Raw genomic sequence first — 13,414 nt, 5'->3', positions numbered from 1 at the left:
AATTATGTTTTCATTGGGGTGGTGTCTGCTGGGTGTGTGTGAGTGCGGGCATTTGTATGTCTTGGAGGCCTGGAAGTGGGAGGTGTTGGGTGATTTGAGAGTGGTGGATGTGTGTGTGTCTGTTGGGGTAGTGTCTTTGGGTATGCTGTATGTTGTAGATGTTTGTCTGATGGGGTGGTGTCTGTGGTATGGTGGGTGTGATGGATGTGTCACGATCTGTTGTGGTGGTGCCTGTGGGTATGCTGGATGTGGTATGTGGGGTGTGGGGGTGGTGTGGGTGTCTGAAGAAGTGGCGGCTGATGTTGTGTTTGTGGTTGTATGTTTGTGCCTGTGTGTGGGTGTGTCTTGTGGTGTTTGTGTGTGCTTCTTGTGTGTGTTGAGGTGGGTGCGGATGAATCTGTGTGCTTGGGATGGGTAGGGAATAAGGAATTTAGAGGGAGGTGGAGGTGGTGAGGAATGTATGGGCTGACTGGCTGCCGTCAATGAGGAGGCCACAGCTTGAAAAGATCTCTGTAGGCCATACATGACACTATGCATGGCTTCTAGGAAAGCATTGGTCTGCTGAAGTTGACTGACCATCTCCTGGATGGCATTCACAATGGCAGTCTGACCCACAGTGATGCTTCCAGGAAGTCAATAGCCTCCTCACTCAGGGCAGCAAGGACAAGAGGGGCAGGGGCAGAGGTGCCTGTGGCAAAGGAGACGCCTACCTTCTTGGGTGAGCAGGCACAGCCAACTGGGGGGGGGGCAATAGGGAGGGTCGCAATAGAACCTGGGATGCTGGACAAAGATGGTACAGGACTAGATTCTGATGGGTCCATCACCACTAGTGAGTGGCCACTGGAGGTTAAATACAATGGTGAGGATGTAGATCTGGTCTCTTCTGTGGCACTCCCCTCACCCTCCAGGCCACTGAGCCCCCTGTGTTGGTGATGTCGTGACCGGAGGTTCCATGACCAGATACTTCTCCACTTGGTTGTACCTTGTCTCCTTCACTTGAATGGGATGATGCTACAAATACAAAGAGAAATAGCTTCACCACATGTTTATAAACACACTGGAACAACATCTGCAATTAGCAAACATTACAATGATGTCAAGTAGGCCCCAGCAACAAACTACATAAAGTGCCTCCTACATGTACCATTCCATATGCATCTGAACTGTCAACAGTTACCCACAGGAAAATCAGGATCTCAGACAACTACAATTACATGGCTGAAGTTGTGCAATCACAGTAACCATTGAACAAGAAGGAGACCACATCCCCTTTAATGCTTTGCCTCATGGAGCATATCTCAGTTACCTGTTGTCATACAACAGTAGCCCAATGCCAAGTTAATTCCCACAGATCCCACACACTGTCATGCAGACATCTATTTGTCACACACACAAAAACACAACAATAAGAAATGATGCTCCCAGGACATGCTATGTTGCTGACAACAGTACAGTAGCCTGGAGAAGGTGAGATGGAAATACTCATATCAGACTGGAAACATATCAACAATGCACACTTCACAAAGTGAAATGTATCCAATGGAATCATGGAGGTAGTACCAACGTTGCTCAGGTATGCCATACATTTGGCATGGAAATGTCCACTGTAGACAAAATGTGCAGGGATATATGTCCCTAAAATCTAAAATACAATGAATCAGCAAGCCCCACGGAAATCACCACTAATGTCTGGCACCCCTTACAAAGAAATACTCTGATTGCATCAGTAGACACCGTTAATCCTTTATATGTTCTAGAGGCACAGAGATTTGCAGTTACTTATAGAAAGCCCTCAACATGTTTTGCTAGTGGGAACCAATATCACTGTCTCCATTTTGATCTTGAAAACCCTGATTTCTGCTGATGAAAGAGTGTACCCAAACACATATGATTCCAACATAACTGCAAGGCACTCCTTGATGCCTGCCAACAGTCAGCTTACAAACCTCCCCCATTACACATGTACAGTGCACTTTCGCACATGATGTCAAATCAAAGGCATGGAAATGCACATTATGGCTAAAAAATGTAGTCATACACGTCATGTCCTTCACATGCCAAATTACATGCAATGATGGTTGAGGGTATGTGTCAACCAACAATCAATGGTGACATACTCCTGTCTGTGGCACCACATGAAATATACCCCCATTGTAAATGTCCTATTCTAAACACAGGTTGGCATGCACATATATGTGAAGGAATACAGAACTCATCCCATTAACACAGGCAGACAATGCATGAAACAGCAGTGTACACATTATGTCAAAAGAGAAAGTGACACATGCTAACATGTAGGCACAAGAAATGTTGGCAATAGTAATGACACACAAATCATGTCAATGGACATTTCCCACTTACCAAGCTGTGATTAGTAGACATTACCATGACACCAAATAGGCCCCAGCAACAAACTACAACCAAGTGACTCCTACATGTACCATTCCATATGCATGGATGCCATCTAAACTGTTAACAGTTGTCCACAAGGAAAGTATTGATCTGTAGCTGACCCAAAGAACAATGTATGCCCTGTCACGTCTATGATGGCCATCTTGCGGACAGTGGTGAGGCACCAACACCCGTCACATGCTGAAGACAAATACCCTTTCGGGTGGCAGATGCCAGTATACTCATTTGACCAGACACATGGCTGAGGACAGTGATCCATCACATCCTTTCCTTTGGCCTATAACACTGAGAAGTAGTGGTCTGTAGTGTAGATTTTACACCCACAACAACAACAAACATTACTAGGTTGGTCAATGTACACAACCATGTGTTGTCCCTGGAGAGAGAATTTTTTGTGGATTGTACCCAGTTGTGTCCTAGGTCCCTGGGCCAATAGGCAAGCCACATTAGTATGCACCACATGACAAAACAGCTCAGGCTAAACTTGGAGGCAATGTGTTAAGTATTTATGTAGTATACAAACAGCAACAAACTGAAAAGACAATGCAAAAAAAATCAGATAACATTTTAGTAAATTATTCCACACCATAACCAGGCAAATCCAGTTAGTAGAACCAGAGTTCTGAATGTCTAAAGTTTAAGGTTCAAAGTAGCAAGTGCTCAGTTTTAGAAAATGGCCACCTGGGCACATTTAGCACAGCAACCGAGGGTCACGGAGTAGAGGGAGATCTCTTGGGGTTTCAAGACTTACTCAGGCTAGGTCCAGGTGCACGATTAAGATGGTGGGAGCCTGCTATGTCCTTGTGGCTCAAAAATTGGGACCAGCTGAGGTAGCCCTTGGGGTCACTTTTGGAGTCCTCGGTATAGGTGGTGATGCAGAGCTCTATAGCAGGGCTGGTCTCTGAAGGTCCCAAGTAGGCTTCATGCAGCAAAGCAGTCCTTCCAAGTACAGCAGAAGTCTGAGTGCACAGAAGGTCACAGCATCAGGCAGTCCTATGAGAGTCCTTCCACTGGTCCAGTAGTGAACTGAGGAGCAGGTCTGAGAACATTCTTTTTATACCCTGGTGCCCTGCTCCTAGACGTTTCTAGAAGGGTTCTCTGAAGTTCCAGGAATTTCCTTCCTCTCCCGCCCTGGCTCTTAGCTGGCTGCACTGACAATACAGGGTCATTAGGCCTATTGTGTGTGGCAGAGTTCAGCCTATTCAGTTGCAATTGGGGCTGTGCTTTTCCCAGCCCCATCAAGTCAGTTAATGGCCCATTCTCATCCACATATTGTGTGACTGCCAGGGGGCTAAAGGCAGAAAAATCCCAGATTTATAAAAGTGGCATTTTCAAACTTTTGATGATAAATGCCACTTTACCATTAAAGAGGGTTTATCTTTACAAGTTCATAGCATAGGTACCAAACATAATATATCTAACACCTCTGGTTTAGGAATTACAACATATTAATTTTAATAAGGAATCCACAATGTTACCCTATGAGAGGGGTAGGCCTCTCAGTAGTGAGACAACAAATTTGGGGGTTTTTCACTACTAGGACATGTAAAACTAAAAAGTACACGACCTACCTTTTATTTACACAGCACCCTGCCCTATGGGGTGGTTAGAGCCTACCTTAGGGGTGTCATAAAAGGGGAGTTTAATGCTTGACAAGTGGTTTTAAATGGCAAATCGACATGGTAGTGGGACACTGCCTTCAGGCTAAAATGGCAGGCCTTGGGTGCTTTAAGGTGCACTTAAGTGGGTGGCACAATAAGTGCTGCAGGCCCACTGGTAGAATTTAATTTACAGGTGCTGGGTATATGTTATACCACTCTTCAAGGGACTTTCATGTAAATTGCACTTTCACTCTGGTCAGCAATGATGAACGGCACAGAGTCCTAAGGCCAATAGAGCAAAAATCCAGACAAAATGGAGGCAAGCAGGCAAAAAGGTTAGGGGAGGACCACCCTAAGGCTGACAGGTCTAACCATTGCTATTGCATCACCTGAGGTAATCTCTGGTATGTTGGAGAAGATTGGGTCTAGTAAGTGGCCATGCTTCTGGGTTATGACCCATAGGGTTCATTGGACTGCATCTAGGTCTGGGAGGTGATCTTAATAAACCAGAGAAGATAAAGGTCACGGACAGTTCTAATGCAAACAGCAGACTTTCACACCTTGGTAAGGACATGTAGTCAAATTTCAATTTTAGCTCCTCTTTGGGTATAATAACTATTCCCTCTCACCTTTTACTTCCTTCCTTGTCACCTCTGGCAATTTTATAGCCAAGGGTACGATCATTCCAATATCTGACTAGGAGTCCTCTTTAAGCCAGGTTTCAGCGAGGAACATAGCTAATGGATATTGTCTTCTAGAAAGGTGAATATTTCAAGATAGTGTTTGAGCATTGATCTACAGTTGAGCAGGTACTGCTACCTCTGTTGACTTTTACCATCTTCTCTCTCTGGTTTGTGGATGTCAGCCTTATAATTGGAGTCGGCTATGTTAATTTTACATTTCCCACAGGTTATGCCCCCATTACACATATTAATGGTGTACTTATAAACCCCACGTTCAGTGAGATTAAACAAGCTCAGTTCTTCAGCTGGATAGCTGATCCTATCTTGGCACTCACGAACAGGGATCACTGCATGCGCCTGCTAGGCGTCCGCACCCCGGTGTACATGTCTATCTCTGCGTGTAGATCAGCAACTATATAGCTGACCAAAATGGTGCCCAGCGCGAGTGAATATCCGGTGTGGCACTAAACACAGCCAGAACTAGTATACTCTCTTTAATGAAAGAGTCTTTCCTTATCATGTGTGTTCAGTGGTCCCACTCGCAACCACAGCTACTGGGAGTTTTTTTAAATGGTGGAGTGAAAGTTAAAAATGTATTCACGTCAATTTTAATTCTAAAAATGAATTATTATCAATTTTAGCTTTAATAGACTTTAGCCAGATGTCACAGTTAGCCAATGGTGGCAGCATACCCACAGTGTTTAGGGGGGTCTGGGGGTAGAAATGTCCACATACCTTAAGATCTGGTGCCCAGTTATGTGGTAGAGGATGACATTGGCAAATGTTTTTCTACTTATGGGGTGGCAAGAAAGGTTTTGGGGGCATCAATCTGGAAGCACATGCCTATAGTGGGGAGTGCTACCTTGATTAAACTGGAGGTGGGAGACCAGAGGAAGTACACTCCAGGAAAAATAATCTTGTCAATAAGTTTGAACTCAATCCAGAAACATACCTCATTAGGTTTAGGAATAGCCAAAATATGCAGAAACAGTCTTGGTTGGATTATCTTGTTTGTACTAGCAAGGCACTCAACGGATTGCTGAGAGCTGCAAAATTGATGATATAACTGGCTTGTTTAATCTGACATTAAGGGAGCACATCCTCATTACATGTTTTGTGGAGCTGCTCCAGCACCTTGGTGACAGCAAGCTCACTGACACCAGAGAGCATGAAAAGGGGGCAGGCATTAGGATCAGGACCAGTGTTAGACCTCATAGCCTTAGGGTGGTCACACTCAACTTTTTGCCTGCCTCCCTCCACTTATTGACACAGTTTTTGCTGGTTTTAGGACTCTGCACACTTTGCCACTTCTAACCAGGGATAAAGTGCATATGCTCTCTTCCTTAAAACATGGTGACATTGGCTCATACCCAATTGGCTTATTTAATGTACTGATAAGTCCCTAGTAAAAGTGCACTGCATGTGCCCAGGGCCTGTAGATTAAATGCTACTAGTGGGCCTGCAGCACTGATTGTGCCACCTGCATGAGTAGCCCCCTAACCATGTCTCAGGCCTGCCATTGCAAAGCCTGTGTGCAGTTTCACTGCAAATTTGATTTGCCATTTAAAAGTACTTGCCGAGCCTTAACCTCCTCTTTTTCTACATATAATCACCCCTAAGGGAGGCCCTAGGTAACCTATAGGGGAGGGTGCTATGTAGGGAAAAGGCTTGACATGTACCTGTGTAGTTTATATGTCCTGGTAGTGTAAAACTCCTAAATTTGTTTTACACTGCTATGAGACCTGCTCCTTTCATAGGCTAACATTAGGGCTACCCTCACATACTGTTTGAGTGGTAGATTCTGAGCTGAAAGGAGTAACAAGGTCATATTTAGTATGGCCAGAATGGTAATACAAAATCCGGCTGACTGGTAGAATTGGAATTAATATTACTATTTTAGAAATGCCACTATTAGAAAGTGAGCCTTTCTCTGTACTTTAATCCTTCTGTGCCTTACAATCCACTTCTGTCTGGGTTCGTTGACAGCTCCCTGTTGCATTTAGACAACCCCAAACACAGGATGCTCAGTCACACCTGCACACATCAGAACTGAATGGGTCTTCCTGGGCTGGGAGGGTGAAGGGCCTGACACTTACATGTCAAAGGACAGTGGCCTGTACTCACACAATGGACTGCCAAACCCCCTACTGGTGACCCTAGCAGACAAAATGGAACTGAAATGGGACTTAGTGCACTTCTAAACCACTCTTTGAAGTCTCCCCCACTTCAAAAGCACATTTGGGTATTTACACAGGGCATCTAACCCTACTAACTCAGACACTTATGGGCAAGATACCTACCGGGGAAGAAACTCTGAACCAGAACCTGCAACCTGCCAAAAGAAGCTGCCTGGCTGCCCAAAGGACTCACCTGACTGCTTTGCTGAAAAAGACCGCTGCCTTGCTGTTGGTCTGCTGCCTTGCTGCCCTCTGGCTCTGCTGAGAACTGCTCTCCAAGGGCTTGGATTGAGCTTACCTCCTGTTTTCTGAAGTCTCAGGGCCAAAAAGACTTCATCTCCTCAAAGAACTCCTTGTGTGGTGAAATTTCGATACACAGCCTGCTGGTAACGACGCAGAGCCTGTATCGCAGTGAGAAAATCACTGCATGCCGAACTAGAGCGATGCAGCCTGGCTCCCCGAGTGGAGATCAACGCAGCACCAGCGTTGCAACCAAAACTTCAGTGCACGGCCCACTGGATTGACGCATAGCCGAGCTGGAACGACACAGCCTGACTTCCTGCGAAAAGACTCGACACAGCGCCTGCCGTGCGACAGACATTTCCCTGCATCACCCACCGGATCAATGCAGCACCTACGACTTCGTCCTGCACGCCCAGGATTTCTCTGCATCGTCCCGAGGCATCCAAATACCCCGGAACCCAAAGAGGATCCAAGTCTGTGCATTGGAAATCGATGCAAGGCCCTTGCTGCGTGCAAAATATCGACATATCGTCTTTGTGCACCCGGAGAAACTGATGCACACCTCCCAGTTTTCCATGCATCTCCTCCTCTGCGGTCCCTTGCGGATAATTTCAACGTAAACCAGGTACTATGTGCTTGCAAGAAACATTTATTGCTTTTTAAGAGCTAAAGACTCTATCATTATCAAAGTGATATTCCAACTTGTACTTATCATATCTTGATCGTTTTGACCTTATTCACCTCAGATAAATATTCTACATTTTTCTAAACTTGTATGATGCATTTTTGTGGTGTTCATACTGTGTTATTGTATGATGTATTGCACAAATACTTTACACATTGCCTTCTAAGTTAAGCCTGACTGCTCAGTGCCAAGCTACCAGAGGGTGGGCACAGGATAATTTGGATTGTGTGTGACTTACCCTGATTAGAGTAAGGGTCCTTGCTTGGACAGTGGGTTGCCTGACTGCCAACTAAATATCCCATTTTATAACAACCAGGATATCCAAAAAGGTACCTGGGAGTGACTCGGAGAAGGGTGTTTCAGGTTCCCCCCATCATAGTGAGGGGAAGGTTAAAAATGACATAGACAAGTCCCAGGTACAGTGGTAGGAATGGGTTCTTAGGCCCCTTCCGAGAAAAAGTAGGGAGGATTCTGTTGGGTGGTGGCCTAAATACAACCCCTTCAGACGCAGCCCTTTGCTAAGAAGGGGCGTGCATTGGGTGTTGCTGTAGGCATGCCACAGCAACACCCATTGCATGTTGATGCTGCCCCAGTTTTTTTAAACACGAGGCAGTGCCAAAATCTAACGCCATCCCATGGGTGGCATTAGCAAGGCACAACGAGGAGTAATACTTTTATTCCTCCTCATTATTTTCTTTTTCTATGTGTGCTGCATTCTGCAGCATGCATAGAAAGAGGAAAATACCAGAAATGATTGTTTATGTGCAGGAAGGTGTCCGTTCCTGCACATAAACAATCACTTGAAAATGATGCTTCGGGACTTCTTCGCCATTAGTGATTCCTTATGTGTAGGAAGTGGCACCTTCCTGCAAATAAACAATCACACCCCTCAACGCAGACATCCTGGCACGATGGTGCAAGGATGCCTGCGTTGGCAGCTAAATTTAGCGCCAGCGCAGGGGTCAACACAGGAGTGCCACTTATTCAGTTAAATACGGTGCATTACTGCATTGTGAAAATGGCAGATTGCTGAGCTGCCAATTTTGGCGCAGCGTCGTGCTCCGCCATTTCCCTATAAATATGGGCGTCAGTGTTTTATTTGTTGATGTGTGTCTTTGTGCACGGCGGTTTTGTTATTATGTTTAGGAAGGCAATCATGTTGCTCTGTTTTTTACTTTCATTTTGGACTGTGTATTCCAAATGGCGATTTGTGTTTCACAACACTATGTAGGTAAGCATGTCCACTGAATATGGTCGAAGCCGATTTGGAGCTTCCTTTAGAGCTGTTTGTAATTCATTGATGGAGATGAGCTTAGTCACTCGTTCTCATTCTCTTGATAGTGATGATTATTTTTGGATTTTAAATTACAGCAATGTTTGCGTATATTTTTGTGAACAGAATAGTAATTTGTTTTTATGGCAACGAAAGTTTGCTAAAACGCTCACTAAATGTTAAACATAATACATTATCTGACGTGTTTCTTACATTTATTGATGCATTTAAGACTATTTTGTTTTAAGCATAATGAATTCTCACATAATCATACTCCTCTGAATAAATACCATCATAGTACTGCGAAGAACTGGTTTGGTGGTTAGGAATGTCACATTTCTACTGAATTGATCAGTTAAGTGACAGAAAATTGAAGAGCAGTAAGCACTCCAACCCCAGAATATCAATGTTCACTGCGTGGGTTTCTGCTGTGTTATAGTTAATAACCTATTAAATTGCAAACAGCGCAATTCGATTAGGTTCACGGCGAGGTAAATCACCTCTAAATCGCTTTGTTTACCAGAGGTTCCTGTAAAGATAACATTGACCTCCTCCATCAAATTAGAGTCAATACAATTTCAAGAAGCTTGTATAATTGGGCCAATTGAGTGCTTCGTTGTGCAGTCGTCGTGATGTGCAAAAATTCATTTATGGTCCCCTAATGATTCAACGTGACCACCTCCAATGTCAAATATGTTTTGCTGCGTGTTCAAATATCTATCTAGGAACCATTAGCACACGACTATAGTTTTTATTAGCAGTGAGGAAACGCCAACCTGAAGTCTGCTGACCCAGGTCGTTTGCTTTGAATTAACTAAGAAATGCATTGAGAGCCCATGCATTTACCATACTCATTATGACCTTTTCAAACAATATAGGATATACGTGTTTAATTAGGCAGTTCTTGTAAAAAAGCAGAAACATGGATACCGTGACACATGCTGGTTATGGCGTCTTATTGGTTTCACCTTGTTAAAGAGGACACATATCCGAAAGCATGTAGTAAAACTAAAAAAATGACTCACTTTGTGAAGGATATTATGGCTCTATTGACCTGAAAAAAGTGTCTGTAGAAGTTACTCAAATAATTCATTTGTATTAGAATACAAAATAACAATTTCGTAAGCACCAGATCGTAAGTATAATTAGCCCTGAAACAAGAGTATTGATTGCTTCTTCCAGATTTGCTTCAACAAAATAATATACACTTAAAAAAATACCTTCATTGTTGTTGTGAAAATGCAAGTTAGCAGATTGTATGTGTTACAACTTAACAGTTTCTTTAATACAGTTTCTTGTAGTTGAATTTATAAAGCGTTTTATACCCCTGGCGTGATTGCACAGCTAATTTGTGGTTCTTAGGGTGCAATTATGTGGGCGCCCTTGAATGGTGAAATGTAATTTTATGATGTTTTCTCCATCTACAGAGTTTCAGTGTAGTGATAGACTGTAGGAGACATGCTCACATCATGCTTCTGTTACTGTGACGTGAACAGCGTTATTTCGTTCTTGGACAGAAATATCGTCTGACATAACTATTGTGTTCTAAATAACATTAGTAAAATATTGCCCATTTGTGCATAGATTTTATGTGATTAACTTCAAGGGGACATTCATTTTATTGAAAATATTTAGAACACAATATTTATGTAAAACAATATTCTGATTATATTCTGGTACCACATCACAATAACCGGTAATGAAGTAAAATGATTGAGATCTGGGACACATACACGTATGATATATCAGTGTGTGGATGAAAGTTAGGTGGATGACTCCAGTCTTAATTAGGAGAGAAGTGTTTTGGTGTTGTGTATGTGAGGCAGAGAGACTGGTTGTTTTGTGTCACCGCCAACATGTGACTAAACTCATGCTTGTATTGGTACAAAGGAGAGTGAGAGTTAGCTGTGCATTTGACATTTGTTTACCATTGCTGAGGTGATCTGTTCAAGCTTTAGGTGTCTCTGGGTTTATAATCCATTGCCTCTTAGTAACAGCAAGCTTTCTGTCTACCATTTGTGTAATAATTCCTCACTATGTTCGAGACAGAAATGTTTTATTTGTTTTTCGTACTTCAGGGTACTTTTAAATATTTTTCTTTGAATTCTTTGCAGGCTTTGTGGTAGTAAGAGCAGCAGAATTATGTAGATTTATGTAGAATCTGTTTGCATAGTCAAAGTTAAACATGAACAGGGCAGAACTAGCCAGACGTGAGGAGAATCTAAGGGAAACATAGATGTGTGATATTGTGAGTACGTTTGCATGGTATGGATGATAGGTCCTGTGACTACATACAGCAGTTTTGACATTTTTGTCAATTCGCTGGGAGTTCACCAAAATGTTGGGGCCAGATGGTGATAGACTGCTTATTTTTCCATTCTCTACAGGTTATGATCTTAGTATTGGATGAGTTTAATTTCAGTGTTTATTTGGTAGGGATTTCAGGCTTTGGTAAGAGTTTGGTGGACGTTTTTTACTGCCCGCTGAACTTCAGACAGGGAGGTGGCCACCACACAGGCTACCTCCCAGCCAGACCCATTAAGAGTTTTCTGCTAGGCAGGAGGGTGGAAACCTCAGTTTCTGCCTGCCAGCCTAGTGGGAAACAGGCTACAGCATTGTCTCTGGTTCGAAATTGAGCTGGCGACAATGCTGTAGACAGCAGGGTGCACCAGCACCCTCACAATGTTCACTGTCTGCAAATCAGACAGTGAACACCTCAATGGTGCTGGACAGGGGGGACCCAACACTGCCCATGCCAAGTGCATGGGCAGTGCAGGGGCCCCCTGTGCTCCCCTTCCCCTGTTATCCACCAGTCTTTTCATGGCGGTGTTACTGCCATAAAATGGCTGGCAGAGAACAAGGTGGTAATCCCCAGGACAGCGCTGCTTGCAGTGCTGCCCTGGTGGATTAGGATCTCTGCCACCACCAGACCACCAGGATCCAAGATGCTGGCGGAGCTGGCGGTTCCCTGGCAGTCCGACTGCCAGGGTTTTAATGTGGCAGTCGGACCTCCGCATTGGCGGTGGTCCAGACCACCACCGCGAGTGTGGAGGTGGTAATGCTGCAACATTCATAATGAGGGTCTTCATAAGGAATGGTCTAACCATGATTAAAGCATTGGAATGTTGGGTGCTCCACTGAAAAAAATGGAATGCTCCAGGCATCCCATTGCCGGTAGAGCCCGAAGCTCTAGCATTCCAATGTTTTTCTTCACAGCTGCTGCTGTGAACAAAGGCCTCACAGAGCCAAAGGGGATTTCAATCTCCTCGGGCTCTATGAAGCCTTTGTTTTATTTATTGGAACATTCTGCCCTCTAGTGGCACAATGTTCTAATAGCCTTATAGCCCTCTGTATCCGGGCTATACTGGCATTAAATAGGTAGATATGAAATCAGAGAAGTCAGATAATCAAGCAGTAACATACACCAGAGGCAATGCTGAAATGAAGAGGGGGCAGTCAAGTCCATGATGATTTGATTGGTGCCAAGTTTAGTCTCACCAAGAGGGTATACTGGTGGACTATGTCACTGCTGTTATGCAGGTCTAAGTGTAGAAGTGTGACAACTCATTTTCTGTTTACCATAGATCTCTTGAGATAGAAAGGTGAGGGTTTGGTGTCTCTCCTATGATAGATACCTGTTTCATGATCTGACAGTGTTTTCTAAGTCTTCGATCCAAGAGAAGATGTTGTTATTTCTGTCAGTTTTGCTGAGATTCGCCCATTTGAGATTGGTTAATAGTTAGCAGCTCTCATCAAGAGTTTTCTTCTTCATGTTCTATGACTGATCAGTAGCCCTGGAAGAGAACTCATTTAACTTATGCGATACCTTAGTACTTATCTTTAACTTATGTGAACCTTTTTTCACACACAGACAGGATTATGTCATCAGTGACGTCATTTGAGATGTTGTCAGTGGTCATCAGTGATGTAGCTCACCATGTCATGAGTGATGTAATATGTGAGGACATAAGCAGTGCATTATGGGGGACGTAAGTTACAGTTATGCCTGGTAACTATAACTGCTGAATTTCTATGGTTTGTGTGAGTAAATTCAGTACCTAACTATAACATCCATGTAACCTTTGTTTTTTGTCAGTGAATTTCTAAGGTTTTTTTTAGATTCTATTTCCTAACTATAACTTACCTGTAACCTTTTGTTTTTCAAGTGAATTTCAAAAGTTTTTTTTAAAAGCTATTTCCTGACTATAACGTCCCTGTAACCTTTGGTTATTTCAGTGAATTTCTAGTTTTTTTTTAACGTTAAGTCGAATGCCCATCAAATGCACGGTTAGGTGGGAATTGGATGCAGGGCCTGACCTGGCATTGTGCTGCCCACTCCC

This window comes from Pleurodeles waltl, chromosome 1_2 (assembly GCF_031143425.1).
Source record: "Pleurodeles waltl isolate 20211129_DDA chromosome 1_2, aPleWal1.hap1.20221129, whole genome shotgun sequence".
In the NCBI taxonomy this organism is placed as follows: Eukaryota; Metazoa; Chordata; class Amphibia; order Caudata; family Salamandridae; genus Pleurodeles; species Pleurodeles waltl.
Note: the sequence above shows the minus strand (reverse complement) of the source record.